Source organism: Carcharodon carcharias, chromosome 9 (genome assembly GCF_017639515.1).
Source record: "Carcharodon carcharias isolate sCarCar2 chromosome 9, sCarCar2.pri, whole genome shotgun sequence".
NCBI classification, from domain to species: Eukaryota; Metazoa; Chordata; class Chondrichthyes; order Lamniformes; family Lamnidae; genus Carcharodon; species Carcharodon carcharias.
In genome coordinates, this window is record NC_054475.1 from 14,852,822 (window position 1) to 14,873,292 (window position 20,471).

Here is a 20,471-nt window from a genome sequence, read left to right on the forward strand (position 1 = left end):
TTCATTTCCGACAACAACCTTTTTTGAATGGCGCCTTCGTTAATCCCACTTACTAATCGGTCTCTTAACACGTCATTAATTGACGTCTCGAACTCACAGTGCTCTGTCAGTTGTTTTAAGGCTGCTACGTAGCAAGCGACTGTCTCTCCTGGGGCACAACACCTCAAATTAAATTTAAAATGTTGCGTTTTTACTGAGGGTTTAGGCTGAAAGTGGCTTTTCACAAGTTTTACAAGCTTATCAAAGCTCTTGGAGTCTGGGCCGTTGGGTGCTGTTAGACTACAAGTTAGGCCGTATGTTATACTGCCACATGTTGATAAGAGGATCGCTCATCTCTTCTCCTCCCCTGATATGTGGTTGCTCAAAAAGAAGAATGTCAGGCGTTCAATGTAATGTGACCAGTCATCGGTGGCCTGATCAAATGGTTCGATGCGGCCAAACTGTGGCATACTGGAGGGAAATAACTTCAACGACTATGATGAAGGCTGTACTTACAATCGCCTTGCAAGGTACGGCTGATTTACAATTGTTGAATTTCTGTGGCTTTCTTTGGTGTCGTTGACTGGTCGTGTTTGGCCTCGTTGCCAGTTGTTATGTTCCTTCTCTGTCGGGTCGCTTTGCTCAGTGAACATGGTTGCACGCCTATCTGCAGGTGAGTGAGTTAGTAAACAAGATACTGCACACGCAGAGACCATGTAAGATGAAGCACATGTTATTTATTTACACAAGTAACAGAACACTAACACAATGTGTGCTTCTCCAACCAGATCTTATTCTAAACTACTGATTAACATTGCAGCCCGCGCTACACAGAAATTGGGTAATACAGTCACACGGTCACATTCTCTTAAAGGTGCATTACACCTCAGATAGAGTTCATGTGTCACTCCAGGGTATGAGAACAAAAATAAAGGTGGACACTACAGTGCTGTACTGAGGGAGTGCTGTGCTGTTATCCATCCTATCACAGATCTTTCCCTGTCTCTGTACTTGCTTAAACTTGTTACATCTCTAATGCTTTGCTGTTCTGATGAAGGGTCATCGACCGGGAACATTGAAATCCTTTCTCTCTCCACAGATGCTGCCAAATCTGCTGAGTATTTCCAGCATGTTCTGTTTTTAACTGGAGTAGTTAATAGTTTATTTCAACAATGAATCATGGTTTTACATAAACTAATTGAACCAATTATAAGTAAAAGCAATGCTAACGGGTTTCTTGTCAACTTATGCAGATCTTGCCTCTGTTTCAGTCAATGAATGTAAAGTCTAAGTGAAGTGTTGCCACTGACAACCGTACTTTTGTACCAACATAACTGCTAATCCTGCTTGTGATGCATTAACTGAAATTCTATTGGCCTCTCTGAAGCAGCTCTTTAATCATTCCTTCCTGTTTATGATTTCATAGTCTATTTTTATTACTAAGTGACAACGTTTTTGTTTGTGGAAGTTTTGGTATGAACTTCCAAAGTAATTGACTGTTTCTTCTGCAGGTTGGTCTCTTTCAGTGCCAGTACTGAGGGAGTGCTGCACTATTGGCAGTGCTGTCTTTCAGATGAAATATTAATCCGAGTCTCCAGCTATCATCTCAGGTGGATGCAAAGGATTCCATGGCACTAATTAAAAATAATGGGGGAGTTCTCCCTGGTGTCCTGGCCAATATTTATCCCTCAATTAACATCGCTAAAGACAGTTCATTCATCTCATACAAATTTAATGATCTAGGAGCAGGAGTAAACCATAAGGCCCTTCAAGCCTGCTCTGCCAGTCAATATGTCATTTAAAAAAAAATATATTTCATGGGACATTGGCAAGACCAGCATTTGTTGCCCATTCCTAATTGCCCTGGAACTGAATGGCTTGCCAGGCCATGTCAGAGGACAGTAAAGCATCAACCATTGCTGTGGGCCTGAAGTCACATGTAGGCCAGACGAGATAAGAATGGCAGATTTCCTTCCCTACAGAACGTTAGTGAATCTGATGAGCTTTATGGCCATTATTACTGAGAATAGCTTGTAATTCCAGATTTTATTGATTACGTTTTAAGTTTTCCCATGGTTAGTACGGACCCATGTCCCCAGACCATTAGCCTGCAGCTGCTGGATTATTAGCCCAATGGTGTTACCACTATGCCACCATGTCTCCTACATGCTTGATTTTCTGCCTCAACTCCACTTTCACGCCTGCTCTCCTTGTCGCTTCATTCTCGAATTGATGAGTAACCTATCTCACTCAGTCTAATATCCCTTCAATGATGGAGCATCCACAGCCCCCTGGAGTGGCGAATTTCAAAGATTCACAGCTCCTTAAGTGCGAATGTCTCCTTACATCTCCTTATCTCAGTCCTAAATGATCGATGCCTTATCCTAGGACTGTGCTCCCTTGTTCTAGGTTTCGCATTGTTATGATCCCAGCTGATGTTACTACTGGACAAGCCAGATCCCAGGGTGGAACCTGGCTTGATAGATGCTAACTTTTATATTTTGTTTAGATACGTGGAGATTGGCTACTTAACAGTCACAGGAGTCAGCTGAAGAACTTTTAACAAAAGAATACAACATTTATTAAACAGGAAAAGATGAACTATATTACAATACTCCTTCAGCCACAGCTATACCTTTACAGATATATACAGATTTGTAAGGATACCACAGGTTACAAAAGCTATCTTATACTCTAATGTTCACAGAAAGTACACAGCCCATGTAAACCAATAAGCGACCTGTGGTCAGACACACCACACTCTGAAACCAAGTGACAGGTGCCATACCAAACAGATGCTATGGATCTCTCCTCAACTCCCCCCAGATGCTTGTCACACTATGATCCAACGAGTCTCACTGAACTCTGTCTCTCACATGAGGATTTCTATCCTCCACTCTTGAAGGACTTGCCTTGGAATCTTCTCTCAAAACAACACTTTCTCTCAGATGCCTTCCGCAAGGGTTTATCTCCAGGCTTTTGAGCTCTCCTTCCAATGTTCCTCACCCATGGGTCACCACATGCTCTCAAACTTTCTTCCAGTCACTCTATCTCACTGACTCAGCCATCAACAGTGCACCACTGCTTCACATGCCCATAACAAAGAGTTACAGACCTTCAGCTGTCTCCGTGGACCTTCTGGCTTCTTGCAGGCCTATATCGCTTTAAATCTGCGTCCTGCAGCTTTTTTCTCTTTAAGCTTGAAGCTTGAAACCTTCCTTTCTGCTCGTTACTGTCACTTCCACAGAACAAAACCTTTTCCAGATTCCTGTCCTTGTCCTTTGACTGGACTGTCTTCTTGGGACCCTTACTGTTCCACTCCTCTAGATTTGGGGACTTTACTCTTTAGTTTCTGGAACCTGTTTCTGTTGGCAACTGCTTCCAACTGAACTCAAACTGCTTTTCTTTCATTTTCTCCTGTGTGTCTGTGTGGGCCCTTGTTGCTAGGCAACAGCACAGTTTTTTTTCTCTACCCTATTGGCTTTAATTCTCCTTTAAGAGTCATAAAACTAATTAGAAATGCAAGTATACAAACCTGCTGTCTCCACTCAAAAATGAAACTACATCCCAGGTTTCACCTTTTAACACACAAATAGAAAAAAAATATAAATTGAACTTAAACTTAAAGATATACCTTATTCCTAACACACTCAAATACACATATAACTTGCTTAAAATAACTCTATTTCCTAACACCATCCAGGGGAAGCTATCTCTCAGTGTCTACCCTTTCGAGCCCCTTCAGAATCCGGTATGTTTCAATGAGACCACCTCTCATTCTTCTAAACTGGAGAGTCTTGACCCAATTTACTCAATCTCTCATCATAAGCATTCCAAGAGGCAACTGCGTGGACCTTTGCTGTACCACATGCTGTGCAAGTATATCCTTGCTTAATGGAGACCAAAACTGTGTACAGTACTCCAGGTTGATCTCACCAAAGCCTTATACAATTGTAGCACCTCATTGCTGTTTGCGGGAGCTTGCTGTGCACAAATTAGCTGCTGTGCTTCCCATGCCACAGTTGGGACTACACCTCAAAAGAACATTCAATTGGTTGTAAGCTGCTTTGGGATGTCTTAAGGTTGTGACAGGCATGAAAATATTTTCTCTCTTCCAGACATGATCTATGCTTGTCATTGAGGCTTTTATATTCTCACACTTAATGCCTTCACTCATGATGATATCATCAATAAATATGGGCACAATGACTCTAAATACTGTTGTAATAAATGCAGAAAATGCTAGAAATACTCAGCAGTTCTGGTATTATCTATGGAGAGAGAAGAAAAGTTAATGTTTCAGGTCAGTGACTGCTCATCAGAACCAGAAACTTGTTTTATTCTGTATGTGATAGGGCTCTAGACAGAGTTTTGGGGATTGTCTGTTTTACCAAAATATGCTGCTTGGGTCTATAGTTTCTGAAAACCATTACTCTTTACTTACAGCAAGTGTTTACATATTTGGACCACCACACAAGATGGAGCTTCTCTTCGTTCCAGACCTTCCTCACTTTTCAGTCATGTGACCTGACATCATTATTACATCAGCACCATGTATGCTTCTGATGTTAACCTTTTACTCTACATCTGCTCCCTAAGTCTTTATCTCCATCATATATCCCCATCCTTCTACATCTCCCGCCAAAGTCTCAGACTTCACAGTGTTAGTCTCTGAGATGCTGTGACCAATCTCTCTGATCTCATTCTGATCTTCCTTTGAGGTCGAGGATCCATACTCTCCCTTATGCCAGTGTGAGTGTTCTTCACCTGGATGGATGTAAAGATGTCAGTAAGTCTTCCTTCTTCTTCAGGATCTGAGTAGTAAGCCCAAGTTCCTATTGGCTTTCTTTTCAAGGATATTAAGGCACTGCAGTTTCCCCCCATGGTACCCTGGTCTGTGTCAATCCTGTATGATTTTGGTTGTGGAGTTTTTTCAATTATTGTGCCTTCTTTCTATTGGTATTGGACCCATACTCTGTCCCTGAGCTTCAGCACTGATAACTCTATGCCTGTGAATGATTCTCTGTTCTTCCTCGTGCTGTTTTACCCTCTTGTGGTGATATTGGGTTTGAGTTTTTGTTCTAGAGATGGAACCTACCCATTAGTAACTCCGATAGTGAGAAACCATTTTGTAGTGGTGAGGTTTGATAAATCAGAAGAGCTGGATTGAGGTCCTTGTTTTTCTTCAATAAATCTTTAATGGTTTGCACCCCTCTCTCAGCCTGTCCATTTGCTTGAGGGTAGCGAGGTGGACTGGTTACACGAATGAAGGCACATTCATTTGCGAAATTGTGGAATAGCTCATTACCCAGTTGCTCCCATTGTCGGGCACTATGATGTCCGGGATGCTGTGTGTTGCATAAGTTCTCTTGAGGGATTGAGTGGCTATTTCTGCTGTGATACTTTGCAATCTGAGTGGTAATCAATGACAATAAGGAAGGTTTCCCCCTAAATTCAAACAAGTCCATTTCCATGGCCTTGATGGAAAAAGTAGAAGGTAATAGTTGCTCTTTTTGTTCTTGGCTGTTTATGGTGCAAGTAAGACAGTTAGAAATCATTTTTTTCCATAGAGTGAGCAATGCCTGGCCACAGGACTGATTGCTCGGCACTTGCACATTTTACTATTCCTCGATGACCTTGGTGAAGTCTTTGAAGAATATCCAGCCAAAGTGCTCTCAATATGACTATTCCTTTGTTGAAGACTAGTAAGTTGTCTATGACAGTGAGGTGCTTGGACTGTTTAAAGTATTACCGTAGAATCAGATTAATGGGGATATAGTCTGGCCATTCTTCCAGATAATATTCTTGGATTTGGAGACATTCTTCATATTGTTGCTGGGCATGTGTTATTTCTTGCACATTTTTCGCAGTAGCTGGTAAGCGCTGAGTGATTAAGGATGTATATGCTTCAACCTCCTCAATGATCAATAAATCCTCTTGTTTGGCTCCTTCTGATGGTATTCATGGGCCATCACATGCCAAGATTTCAGAAGAGATTAAAAGTTGTTTAATCCTTTCAAAATTATTTTGCAGCTCCACATTCCAGCACCACTGTTGACCCTGTCTCAACAGCTGTCTCAAAGGTGCATTGACCTCTGCCAAATTTGATAGGAACTTTCCGACCTGAATGACCATTCTGATGAATCTCTGAAGCTCCGTAATGTTCCTGGGTTGTGGTAATTCTCGGATTACTTTCGTCTTTCGTGGATCAACTGTGATTCCAGTGGCTTGTACTATGTGACCTAGAAACTTGATCATAGGTTTGGTGAACTCACATTTTTCATGCAATGTTAAGCCTGCATCCTGTAGGACTTTTGGGACGGCTCTGACTCTGTGATCATGCTCTTGTCTTGTGGAGCCATGTATAAGTATGTCATCCATATGGCATATTACCCTTTCCATGCCTTCTCTTCTTTGGAAAATTTCTGGAGCAGACACTGTTCCAAAGGGCAATTTATTGAAACATTAATAATCAAATGGCGTTATAAACGTGGTCAGCAATCTGGATTCTTTGTCCAGAGGTGACTGCCAAAATCCACTGTTTGCATCCAATTTGGTGGATAGAGTACTCTTGGCTAGTTTGGCAAGGCTCTCATCCACTGAGGCCATCGGGTGGATCTCACGTTCCACTGATTTGTTTAGTTGAGTTAAATCCACGCAGATTCTTATTGAGCTGCTTGGTTTTGGGGCTATAACCATTCCTCAACACCGTTTTGTTGGCATGGTGACCAGTGAGATAACACCTTGTTGCTGCATCTTTTCAATTTCATCCTTGACTTTGTCTAAGAGTGGGTGAGGGACTTGCCTTGATGTAAAGAGGCAAATTGGTTTAGCATCAGTTCCTTGCGTGATATGGTACTCAGTCTTTAATTTCCCTAGGCTTGTAACCTATTTTGGAAATTCTTTTTGAAATGTGCTGCTGTAATTCTCATTGGAGACTTCATTCACTTTATAGATGAATTTCAGTTTTAGGAGAGCCTTTCTGCATAAGAGAACACTCTTGATTTTGAACAACAGTGAGAGGTTTGAGGATTTCCCGGACTTTATATTTCAGATTTGCCATGAGTTGGCCTTTCATTTTTAAAGTTATCCCGCCAGGATCCTGTAATTTGATAGAGGAATGTTGCAATGTAATCTCTTTGAGCCATTTGACTTCATCTGATTAAACAGAACCCCTGCTCTTGTATCTAGTCTAAAGTCTGTGGGGTGTCCAACCACTTTGAGTTTAATACTCTAATACTTGTTTTCAGTAACATTTACCTCCCCCAGGAATGTTAATTCCTTTGCTTATGATTCTTCCTCCTCTTGTATGCAGCTCCGTTTTAAAATTTTCCCCTTCTTTTACAGGTTGTCAGCGTTTTTGAGTGACAAACAATTTTGAAGTGGTCTATTTTCCCTCAGTTGTGGCGCTCTGCCCTCCTTCTGGATGTTCTTCTTGTTTGCGTGGTTTGTTCCAGACACTGAAGGCATTTCTAAATGGTGGTTGGTGATCTTTTCCCTATTTTAGCAAGCTTAGGCTTTGTCACGCTTTCCCTTTTAAGGCCTACAAACTGAATGGTCTCACTCGATCTTCTCCACAGGATCCCTCCTTCCTCGCAAACAAACATCCGATTCTGTTTCTTGAGTTCCTTTTGCCTCTCAATCTGCACTGCTTTCACTAGTGTCTGTAGGAGATCTGATAATGCTTCGTCTAGGACACCGACTACAATTCTGTCATGAATCAGCTTGTCCTTTAAGATTCCGTAATCGCAGTTCCCTGCAGCCTATACAGATTGTTGATGAACGAAGCCATGCTTCCACCTGGTCTTTGCTTTCTTATATTAAATTTAGCCCTCTCTATTATTAAATTCCGAAGGACACCGAAATAAGAGTTGAAAGCTTGCTGGACCACTTTATAAGAAGTTGAAGTCTCATCAACCCCCTGCCTTGCTATTATGTCATCAATGATAGATCCTACTGCATGCAGTAATGTACTGCCCTGCTGTTTAAGATCTTTCTTGTGTAAACCTGAAGCAGTTCTGTACCTTGTGAACCTTTTGCTCCAGTTGTCCCAGTTCTGGGCCTGTTGCAATCATTCTGCAGTCTGAAATGGCTCTGGGAGCCCTGGAATTGTTCCTGTTTCTGTGCTGCTGCTTGCTGCTTCACACCTGCACTCACTGCTGTCCAGTCTCCAGGTCTGTGTCCTGACATCTTGGTGACTCTGAAGTTTTTTAAATTTTGTCCTTCCTTTGAACCCTGCATCTTTTTGTTAAGGTTCTTTTACTCGCTGCGACCATATTTTGTTGCGTGGTATGGTTCTAGACAGAGGTTTTGGGGATTGTCTATTCTCTCAAAGTATGATGTTTGAGTCTCAAAACCATTATACTTTATTTACAGCAGGTTTTTACACATTTAGACCTCTACACATGGTTGGAGCTTCTCCTCCTTCTAGGCCTTTCTAATACTTAATCATGTGATCTGACATCATTATTACCTCAACATCATGTACACTTCTAATGTTAACTCGTTACTTCATAAAGCTGTTCCCATTGGTGGAAGGGTCCAGAATGAAAGGACACAGATTTAAAGTGATTGGCAAAAGAGCCAAAAGCAACATGAGGAAAAACTTTCTTTACGCAACGAGTGTTTAGGATCTGGAATGTACTGCCTGAGAGTGCGATGGAGGCAGCTTTCAACTGTGGCTTTCAAAAGAGAGTTGGATAATTATCTGAAGAGAAGAAAGTTGTGGGGCCTGGGGAAAAGGCAGGGGAGTTGCTGTCGGCATGGACATGACAGGCCAGATGGCCTCCCTCTGGGTTGTAACCATTCTATGGGCAGAATTTTCCCTGCCCGCTGGTGGCGGGCATGATGGGTGGCGGGAGCGGACAATATGGCACGATCGGTTTCACTACGGTGGGAAGGCAGGTCACGGATTGTCCGCTCAGTCCGCTGACAGAGGGCCGCGTTTCCTACCATCGGTCGTCGGGAACCTCATTGTAATACGTCAGCGTATCATTACCAGGCCATCGGGCCAGGCTCTTGCACCCCCTGCTGGATCGTCTGTCCACGTCGGCGGGAAAGCACGGCGACGTGTTTCACAGCAGCACAGAGGTGGCGTGCACTTGGCGGCCTTCACTTTGGGTGACCTGGAGGTGAGTGAACAGCAATGTTCTGCAGGGTTGCCTGTTGCTTCACAGACTTCAGGGGCGCCGGGGGTCGGGGTTAAGTCCCGCCCTGCTGGGGGGCCGCCCTGCTGGGGGGCAGCCCTGCCACTGAATATAGCGCACAAGCGTTCGGGGTGGGTGGGGGGGGTGGGGCAGTGGATAGGGTGGGTGAGGGTAGTGGCCACACATTCGGGAAACCTGTAGAAAGTGACCATTCCTCTGCAGCTGAGGCAGTTCAGACACAGCCACATTGATATGATTGGGGTCGGGCTCTGAGCTTATCCGTCCACTCAAGTAACGCAGAGCCATTAAGGTTCCACCAAAATCTCCAGATGTCGCGACCCCACCTCCCCGTGACACAGACTGCAAACCCATGAGCGTTTTAGTGGACTGCAGAGCAGTTGGACTGCTTACGTTGTACAACCTCCTCGCTCAAGCTGGCCATGGAGCAGTCACTGCTGGAGGCGCTCACAACCCCTTGCAATGTCAGCATCCCGGTTTGGACCAGTCTCCCCAATGGTTCAAGCTAACAGGGCAGCCATGCAGCGCACTAATCTCTGACTATCCAAGTGGTGGCCAGCACTCTCCAGGATGTGTTAAGGGGCCTTCGCACTTAACCAGGACATGTTCTTAGTACACCCATGCTAACTATGTCTCTCTCTTTCATCCTGCAGGAGGAGTACATCAGGATCATGGAGCCTGGTAAACTAACTGTATGCGTCATGGTCTACAGAGCATGAAGAAGATGGAGGAGAGAGCAACTGAGTCTCCTGGCTGCACAGGGGCAGGAGCAGCACCCTCAGGAAGAAGGTGCGGCTGGGGTTCCCGCACACGCCATCCAAGAGCCACAGCGAGGTGTCACAGGCCGGGACCTAGTGACTCCCGGGGCCTATAGATGCCGCCTTTCATTCCTGCAGATGACCAAGAACCAGTGTTGCCACAAAGACTGCGATTGTCTAGGGAACTGGTCGCTCATATCTGCCATTTACTGCAGGATTTGGCACCATGGGGACATGGAGAGCATCCACTGTCAGTGGCCGTGAAAGTGACCACAGCGCTCAGTTTCTAGGCCAGTGGCTCCTTTCAGGGCTCCACAGGTGACCTCTGTGGGTTCTCACAAGTCCTCACCCACAAATGTATCCATGAGGTCACGGATGCCAGCTTTGCGAGGGCACAAAACTGCACCAGGACCAGGACAACCAGGATGCAAGAGCGATTGGATTCGCCCAGATCTCCAGTTTCCCACATTCAGGGTGCGATCGACTGCACTCATGTGGTGCTCAGATCTCCATTGCAACACACAGTGGACTACATCACCCACAAGGGGTTCCATTTGCTGAATGTGCAGCTGGTGTGTGACCACCACAAACATATCCTGCAGATGTGTGCACGGTTTCCAGGGAATGTGCACGATTCCTACATTCTCAGTCGGTCACAGATCCCTGACATCTTCCAGGGTCCACAGAGGCTGCAGGGATGGCTCCTCAAGGACGAGGGCTACCCGCAGAGGCCATAGCTGATGATACCCGTGCGGTGGCCTCAGACTGCAGCAGAGCCCTGCAATACAGTCCACAGAGGGTATCACACATTATTGTTGTCTACTGAGCCCTTTACAAACAGGCGCTGCAATAGGGAGATGAGCTGGTTGAGGAGATGGAGGAGTTGAAGGTCCTCTGATGAGGTGGACGCTGATGAGGCTGAGGCTGAGGAGGTCCTTGGAGGTGCCAATGACAGGGATGAGACCCTCGCATGGCTAGACAAGGCAGGCGTGCTCAGAAGGCCCTCATAGCTGCTAGATTTGTGGAGGATGATGACGACATGCAGTGAGGTGACCCCATAGATCCTCACATCGCAGTTGTGAATGTTTGTCTCCAGTCTGGCTTCCGGCAGCGCAAATATTCTCTGTGAGAATGCTCCTGTCCTGGAGGTGCAGTGGAGGCCCTAATAGTCGCTCGATTGCAGGAGGATGATGACGATATGTAGTGAGGAAACTCCATAAATCTTCACACAACCTCTGAGAATGTCAGACTCCTGTCTGGCCAAGGGCAGCTCACTTGCGCTCCATGATCAGGGTCATCTCAGAGACACAGCCATGAAACTTTAGAAGCATCTAATGCTTTGTCCACTTTCAGCATCTGAACCCTTCAGAAGCTGGAGCACAGCATCAGTGGTCACAGACGCTGAAGAGATGGGGGCCAGCCCCTCCTTAAAGGAGCTGAGAGCACACGGAGAGAGTGAGAGAACTCTGTGGCGTCTGCCCACTACATTCTGGCAGCAATGACCAGCACCATCGAGGTGCAGGCATCAGTAATGTTTCCAGGGAGTGTGAGGCTGGACCGTCACTTTGGTCTGAAGGCTGCACAGAACACAGGGAAGAGGCCCTGGACTGAGACACCTGCCTTTATCTTGTGCAGAAAGGTTTCACATCTGAGTGACAAGAACACTGCTCATCAGAACAAGGAGCCATAGGCAGGGAGACATTCTTGGGAGTTTATTGACAATAGTGAACAGTATGTACAAGTGATTAACACTCGAGCCCAGGCTGTGCAAATAATTCTCTTAAACATTCCTAACATCTTGGTGCTCCCCAGACATCCACAGCAGAGGTGGGGGCAGCCTGCTAACTGCGACGCGCTGTCTGTAATGACTTTGGCGGGCATTCTCTGGAGGGCAGAGACTTGGAGGACTCCGGCCTGCTTTCAGGGCCCTGCTGTTTGGCAGTGGCACCCTCCTCGGCCTGAGGAGCTGGAGCTGCTGAGGTCACAGGGAGAGGGGAGTGGGATGGGCCGGACACTCTTGGAGTCACCTGGATGGATGGGCCCAGAGTGTGCACCTGCTGATCCCCCTCCCTATGGGTGCCTGAGGGCCCCAGGCTGACTCCTTGAGGAGCAGGGGTAGCTGGAGTGAGATTGAGCTGCCTGGCACCCCTCTCGCGTACTAACTGTTGGAGGCCAACTATGGCATCAGCCTATGCAGCAGTGCAGTAGCAATGCCCTAGGCCAAGGTCTCCATGGCGGCCGCCATCCTACCAGTGTTGACCTTGGTGCATTGGCATGCTGGCACTATAACCTCAGCCTGAAGGCGGATAGACTCCTCTATCGTGCCTTGCAATCTGAGGAGTGCAGCGGACATCCCTTCCTGATGTTCCCGAGCTTGCCTTTGTAGATCCTGCAACTGTGACATGACCAAGTCCAGTGGTTCCTCATATGACTCGGACTCAGCAACATTCTGGCCTCCAGCAGTGCTTCGAGTGCCGGACACCTGGGAAGTCCCTGCCTCCACCTGCTGTGGATCAGACAGTGCAATGTGCTCACCAGATTGTGATCCCAGGGTTGGTCTAAAGCTAGGTCCCATCGAGGCGTGTGTCTCTGCACTGGTGGAGGGTGTGGATGAGCTCTGTGACGGGACTTCAGGGAGGGTGCCTCTAGCTTCCTCTTCAGAGGTTGCCTCAGGGTTTGATTGGAGGCCCTGGGTCATGGACTCTGTCCACTGTTTCACAGATGTGCCTGTGACAGCAAGGAGAGATAATTAGTGCATGGCAGTGGCCTGTGAAACAGGGCACATCACTCACAGCATGGATGTCTGGTGGATGTTGCACTGCTGGATCACCACATGTTAGAGCAGCGCCAACCTCACCATCAGCATATGACCAGTCCGGACCCTCTCTGGCCAGCTGGATGGACCTGTTTTCAAAGTTTGTGAAGGCCTCGATTTCAGGCATTCTGCCACCGGTCTGTGAACTCTCCCTCTTGTTGTGTGCCAGCTTGTCCTGCATGAATAGAGATGGAGAGAGTGTAAGAAGGATGCCTGCCAGGCCAGATGCTAAGTATGCCTGGCGTCTGTGAGTGTTGAGTGGTCCAATGGATGGGATGAGGACAATGATGGTGAGTGTGAGAGAGTGAATGGTGATGTCCCTTGAATGGGCTGTGAGTGAGGGCTCTGTGGATGTGTGATGGGTTTGTGAGTGTGTAGGTTGAGAGTGATGAGAAGAGTGACTTACCCTGGCAGTACGGAGGAGATCATTCATCCTCTTGCAGCACTGGGTGACTATCCCCTTTTATAGGGCGTTGGCGCTGACCATCACTGCCAACGCCTCCCAAGCCGGGTTACAGCTGTTGCTGCCCATCCTGCGGCCAGAGTGGGGGTAGATGATATCCCAGTGGGCCTCCATCACACCCAAAAGTCGCTCGAGAGATGCGTCGCTGAACCTGGGGGGCTGCAGTTTTCTGCACTTTGAGGGCCATGTCTTCCATGTAGCAGTGGTGAGCTGGAAGCACTGAGATGTGTGCTTACATCTAGACTTTAAACATGGTGCCCAGTGATGCAGCGGCCGGTGGGTGAATGAGAGCGTGCCCGCCAGGGAAGTGGCGTGTTTCTTGGGAGCGCATAATTAATAAGGTGGGTTCAGGATGATACAGCGTGAAAACCCGCCATTGCGGCTGGCGGGTAAAATCCCAGCCTTAGTTGAAGGGACCGAGTGTAATGTATCCAAATTTACTGATATTACATAGCCAGGTAAGGAACTGAATTTTGAGGAGGACACCAAGAACCTGTGAGAGATCTAGGCAAGAAACACGGAAAGTAAATAGTATGTTAACCTTTCTTGCAAGGGGGTTGGAGTACAAGAGGAAGGGAGTCTTGTTGCAATTATATAGGACTATGGTGAAACCACACCTGGAGCACTGTGTATAGTTCAAGTCTCATTTAAGGAAGGATATATTTGCCTTAAAAGGGAACTACTTCACCAGGTTCATTCCTGGGATGAGAGGGTTGTTCTGTGAAGAGACATTGAGTAGAATGGGCCTACATGCTCTATGGTTTAGAAGAATAGAGATGATCTAATTGAAATATATAAAATTCTTGGAGGGGTTGACAGGGTAGATACTGAGAGATTGATTCCCCCTGGCTGGAGAGTCTAGAACATGGGGCCATAGTCTCAGGATAAAGGATCGAGAATTGATCTGAAGAAAAGTGTCTTCATTCAGAGGGTTGTGAATCTTTGGAATTCTTTACCCCAGAGAGCTGTGGATGCTCAGTGGTTGAACGTATTCAAGACTGAGATTGAGAGGTTTTTGGGCCCTAAGGGAATAAAGGGATATGGAGATAGTTCAGGTGCAGAATTGGTGGAGTTTAAGTTGAAGATCAGCCAGGATCTAATTGTATGATGGAGCAGGTTTGAAGGACCGAATGGCCTACTCATGTTCTGATGTTCTTATTACAGCAGTGGCTACACATCAAAAGAAGCACTTCATTGACTGTAAAGAGCTTTCATACATCCTGAGATTGCAATGGACATTGTACAATTTTTGTAGCATATTTATTGAATTCAATTTAATAGCATGCCATGGTGGGATTTGAAACCACGACCCCTTGGTTGCAAGTCCCACACCATAATGGCTAGCTTACCGTACTCTATACTCAGCTTGGGCTGCAACACAACACATTTCACCATTGTTTTTAATGCAGCTGCCTTTGTAGGTTCAATACGTATCACTATGCAAGGGTTCCCTGTAGGTTTTTCCTAATGGAATCGCTTCTTTCCAGATGCACCCAAGTGTTTGGTTCCACGTCAAGAGGGCATTGAGTTTAGGCTGGCTAATGCACTTTCCGTAAGGTGGTACTGTTAAAGTGGTACAGTGCTCTCTCAATTCCATCCTGCCCACTGCACATTTAGTTAATCTTGTGTTGAAGTGTGCTGTTGGCTGCATCTTTTTTATAATGCATGAAGTCAATATAAATGATTTAAAAGCTGGAGCATAAACTACAGTATCTCCCAACAACTATATTCGAGTTCTTCTCATAAATACCATTCATCACTGCTCCTGACAGAACAAAAATCAGTGAAATGAATAAAATGTCAGTCATTTCCTTAAGGGGTCGGTGGGATTAAGAGCGCAATGAATTGATGTTGAGTCAGGCTGTGTTCCAACAGGATGCACTGTAGCAGGAAGCTTACAGGGATTCCTGCTAGAACTTAAAAGAGTTTGGTGAGGGAGGAGGAATTCTAAGTTCTTAACACACTATGACATGCACCTGCGGTCTGTCCGCAAGAAAGAACCAAACCTCCCTGTCGCTTGCCATTTTAACACTCCACCCTGCTCTCTTGCCCACATGCCTGTCCTTGGCTTGCTGCATTGTTCCAGTAAAGCCCAACACAAACTGGAGGAACAGCACCTCATCTTCCGACTAGGCACTTTACAGCCTTCCGGACTGAAAATTGAATTCAGCAACTTTAGATCTTGAACTCCCTCCTCCATCCCCACCCCCTTTCCGTTTCTCCCCCCCTCCTTTTGTTTTTTCCAATAATTTATATAGATTTGTCTTTTCCCACCTATTTCCATTATTTTTAAATCTATACCTTGTATGCCCGGTTAGTCTTATTCCACCCCACCCCCACTAGAGCTGTACCTTGTGTCCTGCCATCCATTCTTAATTAGCACATTTGTTTAGATAATACCACCACCTTCAACACCTCTTTGTTCTTTTGACTGTGACATCTTTTGATTATCTGCTCCTATCACTGTTTGCTTGTCCCTACAACAACACCCCCCCACCTCTCTCCCCTCAACCCCCCCCCCACCTTAATCCAGTTTATATTTCACCCCTCTCCTAATTTCACTCAGTTCTGTTGAAGGGTCATGAGGACTCGAAACATCAACTTTTTTTCTTCTCCGCTGATGCTGCCAGACCTACTGAGTTTTTCCAGGTAATTCTGTTTTTGTTTTGGATTTCCAGCATCCGCAGTTTTTTGATTTTATATATATATTTATGACATGTATTGTTGGATGTGGCATGCATTGTTGGTTCAATATGCATTGTTGTGTACAATGTGCACTACCTCTTATGCATTGTTGGCTGTCATGTGCTTAGCTGTGGCATGCAATGTTGCCTGTGACATACATTGCTGTTTGCAACATGCATTGTTAGGTAGAATACATTTGTGACATTGGCTGTGAAATGCATTGTTGGGTGTGGCATGAATTGTTGGTGCAGCAGAGGTTACTGTTAATGTCTTTAGTCATTAGGGTAGGTTTAGAGACCTGTGTCTTTTTACTTTAGAAAAACACAGTCTTCAAGGAGATTTAATTGAAGCAATTAAAATGCTGAAAGGCTTAGCCTGTGCCTATATGATTAGACTACTTAAGGTTGATAGATTAAGGAAGGAGAATGGTCATGTGTATAAGGTATACAAGCCTAGGACTAAGTTAGATATCAGGAAGTTTTTCTTGAGGCCGAAGGTTGTTAAGATTTGGAACAAGTTACTGGTTCCTGTGGTGACTGACGATTTGCTTAACAATTGAAAAAGGAGCTGGGTTAATTCCTTATTGTGACTAATATCACTGTGTACAAAAGGTGGGTGGATTCCTGAGTTTGTACCTCATGGTCACTGTGATTTCCTGAAATGCGGCATAATCACCTTAAGAGGTATGAGGGGAATTTAATTTTTAATTTTCCAAAACTCCCTAGATTCGGGGAAGGTCCCATTAGATTAGAAGATAGCAAATGCAACTCCATTATTCGAAAAGGGAAGGAGACAGAAAGCGGGAAACGACAGGCCAGTTAGCTTAACATCTGTCATAGGGAAAATGTTAGAAGCTGTTATTAAAGAGATTATAGCAGGGCACTTGGATAAGTTCAAGGTCATCAGGCAGAGTCAACATGGTTTTGTGAAAGGGAAACCATGTTTAACCAACATATTGGAGTTCTTTGAGGAAGTAATATGTGCTGTGGATAAAAGGGAACCCGTGGATGTGCTGTACTTAGATTTACAGAAGGCACTTGATGAAGTGTCAGATCAAAAGTTATTGCGGAAAATAAAAGCTCATGGTGTAGGGGGTAAAATATTGGCATGGATAGAAGATTGGCTGGCTACAGGAAGCAGAGAGTGGGCATAAATGTGTCTTTTTCAGGTTGGCAAGATGTAATGAGTGGCATGCCACAGTGATCAGTGCTGGGAGCTCAACTGTTCACAACTTATATAAATGGCTTGGATGAAGGGATGGATGGGGTGGTTGCCAAATTTGCTGATGATGCAAAGGTAGGTAGGAAAGTAAGTTGTGAAGAGAACATAAGGAGGCTACAAACAGATTTGGATAGGTTAAGTGACTGAGCAAAGATCTGGCAGATGGAGTACAGTGTGGGAAAATGTGAAATTGTCCATTTTGGCACGAAGAATAAAAGAGAAGCGTATTATCTAAATGGTGAGAGATTGCAGAGCTCTGAGGTGCAGAGGGGTCTGGGTGTCCTAGTACATGAATCACAAAAGGCTTGTATGCAAGTAGAGCAAGTAATTAGGAAAGCTAATAGAATGTTATCATTTATTGCGAGAGGAATTGAATACATCAGTAGAGAGGTTATACTTCAGTTGTACAGGGCACTAGTGAGACCACATCTGGAGTACTGTGTACAGTATTGGTCACCTCATTTAAGGAAGGATATAAATGTGTTGGAAGGTTTACGAGACTAATACCTGGAATGGGCAGGTTTTCTTATGAGGAAAGCTTAGACAGACTATGCTTGTACCGACTGGAGTTTAGAAGAGTAGGAGACGACTTGATTGAAACATGTAAGATTTTGAGGGGCCTTGACTGGGTGGACATGGAGAGGATGTTTCCTCTTGTGGAAGAATCTAGAACAAGGAGACACTGTTTAAAAATAAGGCGTTGCCCATTTGAAACAGAGATGAGGTGACATTTTTTCACACAGAGGGTTTGTGAGTCTTTGGAACTCTCTTCCTGAAAAGGCGATGGAAGCAGAGTCTTTGAATATTTTTAAGGCAGAGGTGGATAGATTCTTGGCAAGCAAGGGGGTGATAGGTTATTGGGGGTAGGTGGGATGCAGATTTCAGGTTACCATCAGATCAGCCATGATCTTATTAAATGGGGGAGCAGGCTCGAGGGGCTGAATGGCCTACGGCTGCTCCTTGTTTGTATGTTCGTACGTTAATATGAATTAGCCTTGGCTTTTTAAAACAATTTTTTGGCTCACCAAGGGAATTACAGGATTGAACATTAAGGGTACACTAGGCATCATGATGTTGAGTTGAATTTATGGCTGTTTGGGACAGGATGTTTTTTCCTGTCTGGCTTTTAATGTGCAACACACATTGTTGGGTGTGAAATGCACTGTCGAGTGTGTCATGGCTTATTGGTTGTGATGTGCATTGTTGGCATGATAAACATTGTTGGGCATGACATGCATCATTGGTCATAATGTGCACTGTTGTTTGTGACAAACATTGTTGAGTGTAGCAAATTTTATTGAACATGATAAAGATGGTTGAGCATGGTATCCAATTTTAGGTATGATATGCATTGCTGGGCCTGACAAGCATTATTTGGTGCAACATGCATTGTTGTGTTGTGTTGTGGCATGCATTGTTAGGTATGGCATGCATTGTTGGATGTGGCATATGTTGTTGAGTGTTACATGCATTGTTAGGGACATGACATGCATATGGACATGATATGCATTATTGGGTTTGACATGTTGGATGCAACATGAATTGTTGGATCTAACCCTATCAGGATATCCTTCTATTCCTTTCTCCCTCATGTCCTTATCTAGCTTCCCATTGTATCTATGCAGTTCACCCCCACCAATCACAAAATCACAGAATTGTTATGGTGCAGAAGGAGGCCATTTGGCCCATCGTGTCTGCACTGACTCTCTGAATAAGCATTATGACTCAGTGCCACTCTCCTGCCTTTACCCCATAACCCTCCACATTGTTTCTATTTAAATAGAATCTTGACTGCCTCAGTTGAATCTGCCTCTTCCACACTTCCAGGCAGTGCATTCCAGACCTGAACCACTCGCTGTGTGAAAAAGTTTTTTCTCACATTGCATTTGCTTCTTTGGCAAATCACTTTAAATCTGTGCCCTCTCATTTTCGATCTTTTTATGAGCAGGAACAGTTTCTCCCTATCTACTCTGTCCAGCCCCCACATGATTTTGAACATCTCTGTCAAATCCCCTCTTAGCCTTCTCCTCTCTGAGGAGAACAGTCCCAACTTCTCCAATCTATCTTCATAACTGAAGTTTCTCATCCCTGGAACAATTTTTGTAAACTCCTTCTGCACTTTTTCAAATGCATTCACACTCTTCCTAAAGTGTGGCGCCCAGAACTGTACACAATATGCACTGTAGCAGGAATTTTACAGGGATTCCTGCTAGAACTTAATGAGTTTGGTGAGGAAGGAGGAATTCTTACTGAGGTCTGACTAATGTCTTATACAAGTTCAGCAGAGCCTCCTTGCTCTTGTATTCTATGCCTCTATTAATATAGCTTAGGGTACTGTATGCTTTATTAACAGCTCTCTCCACTTGTCCTGCCACCATTAATAACTTATGCGCACATACAGCTAGGTCCCTCTGCTCCTGCGCCCCCTTTCGAGTTGTACCCCTTAGTATATATTCTCTCCATGTTCTTCCGACCAAAATATATCACCTCACACTCCTTTGCATTGAATTTCACCTGCCTACTACCTGCCCACTTGGCTAACTTATCTATGGATTTCTGAAGTTCTACACTGCCCTCCTCACTGGGTTACAATACTTTCAAGTTTTGTATCATCCTCAAACTTTGAAATAATCCCCTGCACACCAAGATCTAGATCATTAATATATAACAGGAAAAGCAAAGGTCCTACTACCAACATTTGGAGAACCTCACTACAAGCTTTCCTTGAGCCCAGAAATATCCATTAACCATTATTCGCTGTTTCCTATTACTGAGCCAATTTTTTGTTTGAGTTTCTACCTTATTCCATGAGCTATAGCTTTTCTCACAAGTTTGTTGTGGGGCAATGTATTGAATGCCTTTTGGAAGTCCATGTAAACCACATCAACAAAATTACTCTCATCAACCCTGTTACCCCTTCAAAAAACTCCAGCAAATTAGTTAAATACAATTTTCCCTTAAGAAATCCATGCTGGCTCTTCTTAAAAAGCTCACATTCTTTCATGTGACTATTAATTCTAAGCTGAATAATTGTTTCTAGAAGCTTCCCCACCACTGAAGTTAAACTGACTGGTCTGTAATTGCTGGGATTATCCTTACAACCTTTATCGATCAAGGTTTGCAATTCTCCAGTCCTCTGGCACCACCCCTGAGTCTAGGGAAGGCTGAAAGATTATGGACAGTGCTCCTGCAATTTCCACTCTCACTTGCTTCAATACCCTTGGATGTATCTCATCTGGTCTCGGTTTCTTGTCAACTTTAACTACCAACAGTTTATCCGATGCTCCTTATCAATTTTGAATCCTTCTTGTGACAGAGTTTCTTCCTCTGTCATCATGGCCTGGGTAGCATCTGTTTCCTTCGTAAAGACAGACAAAGTATTGATT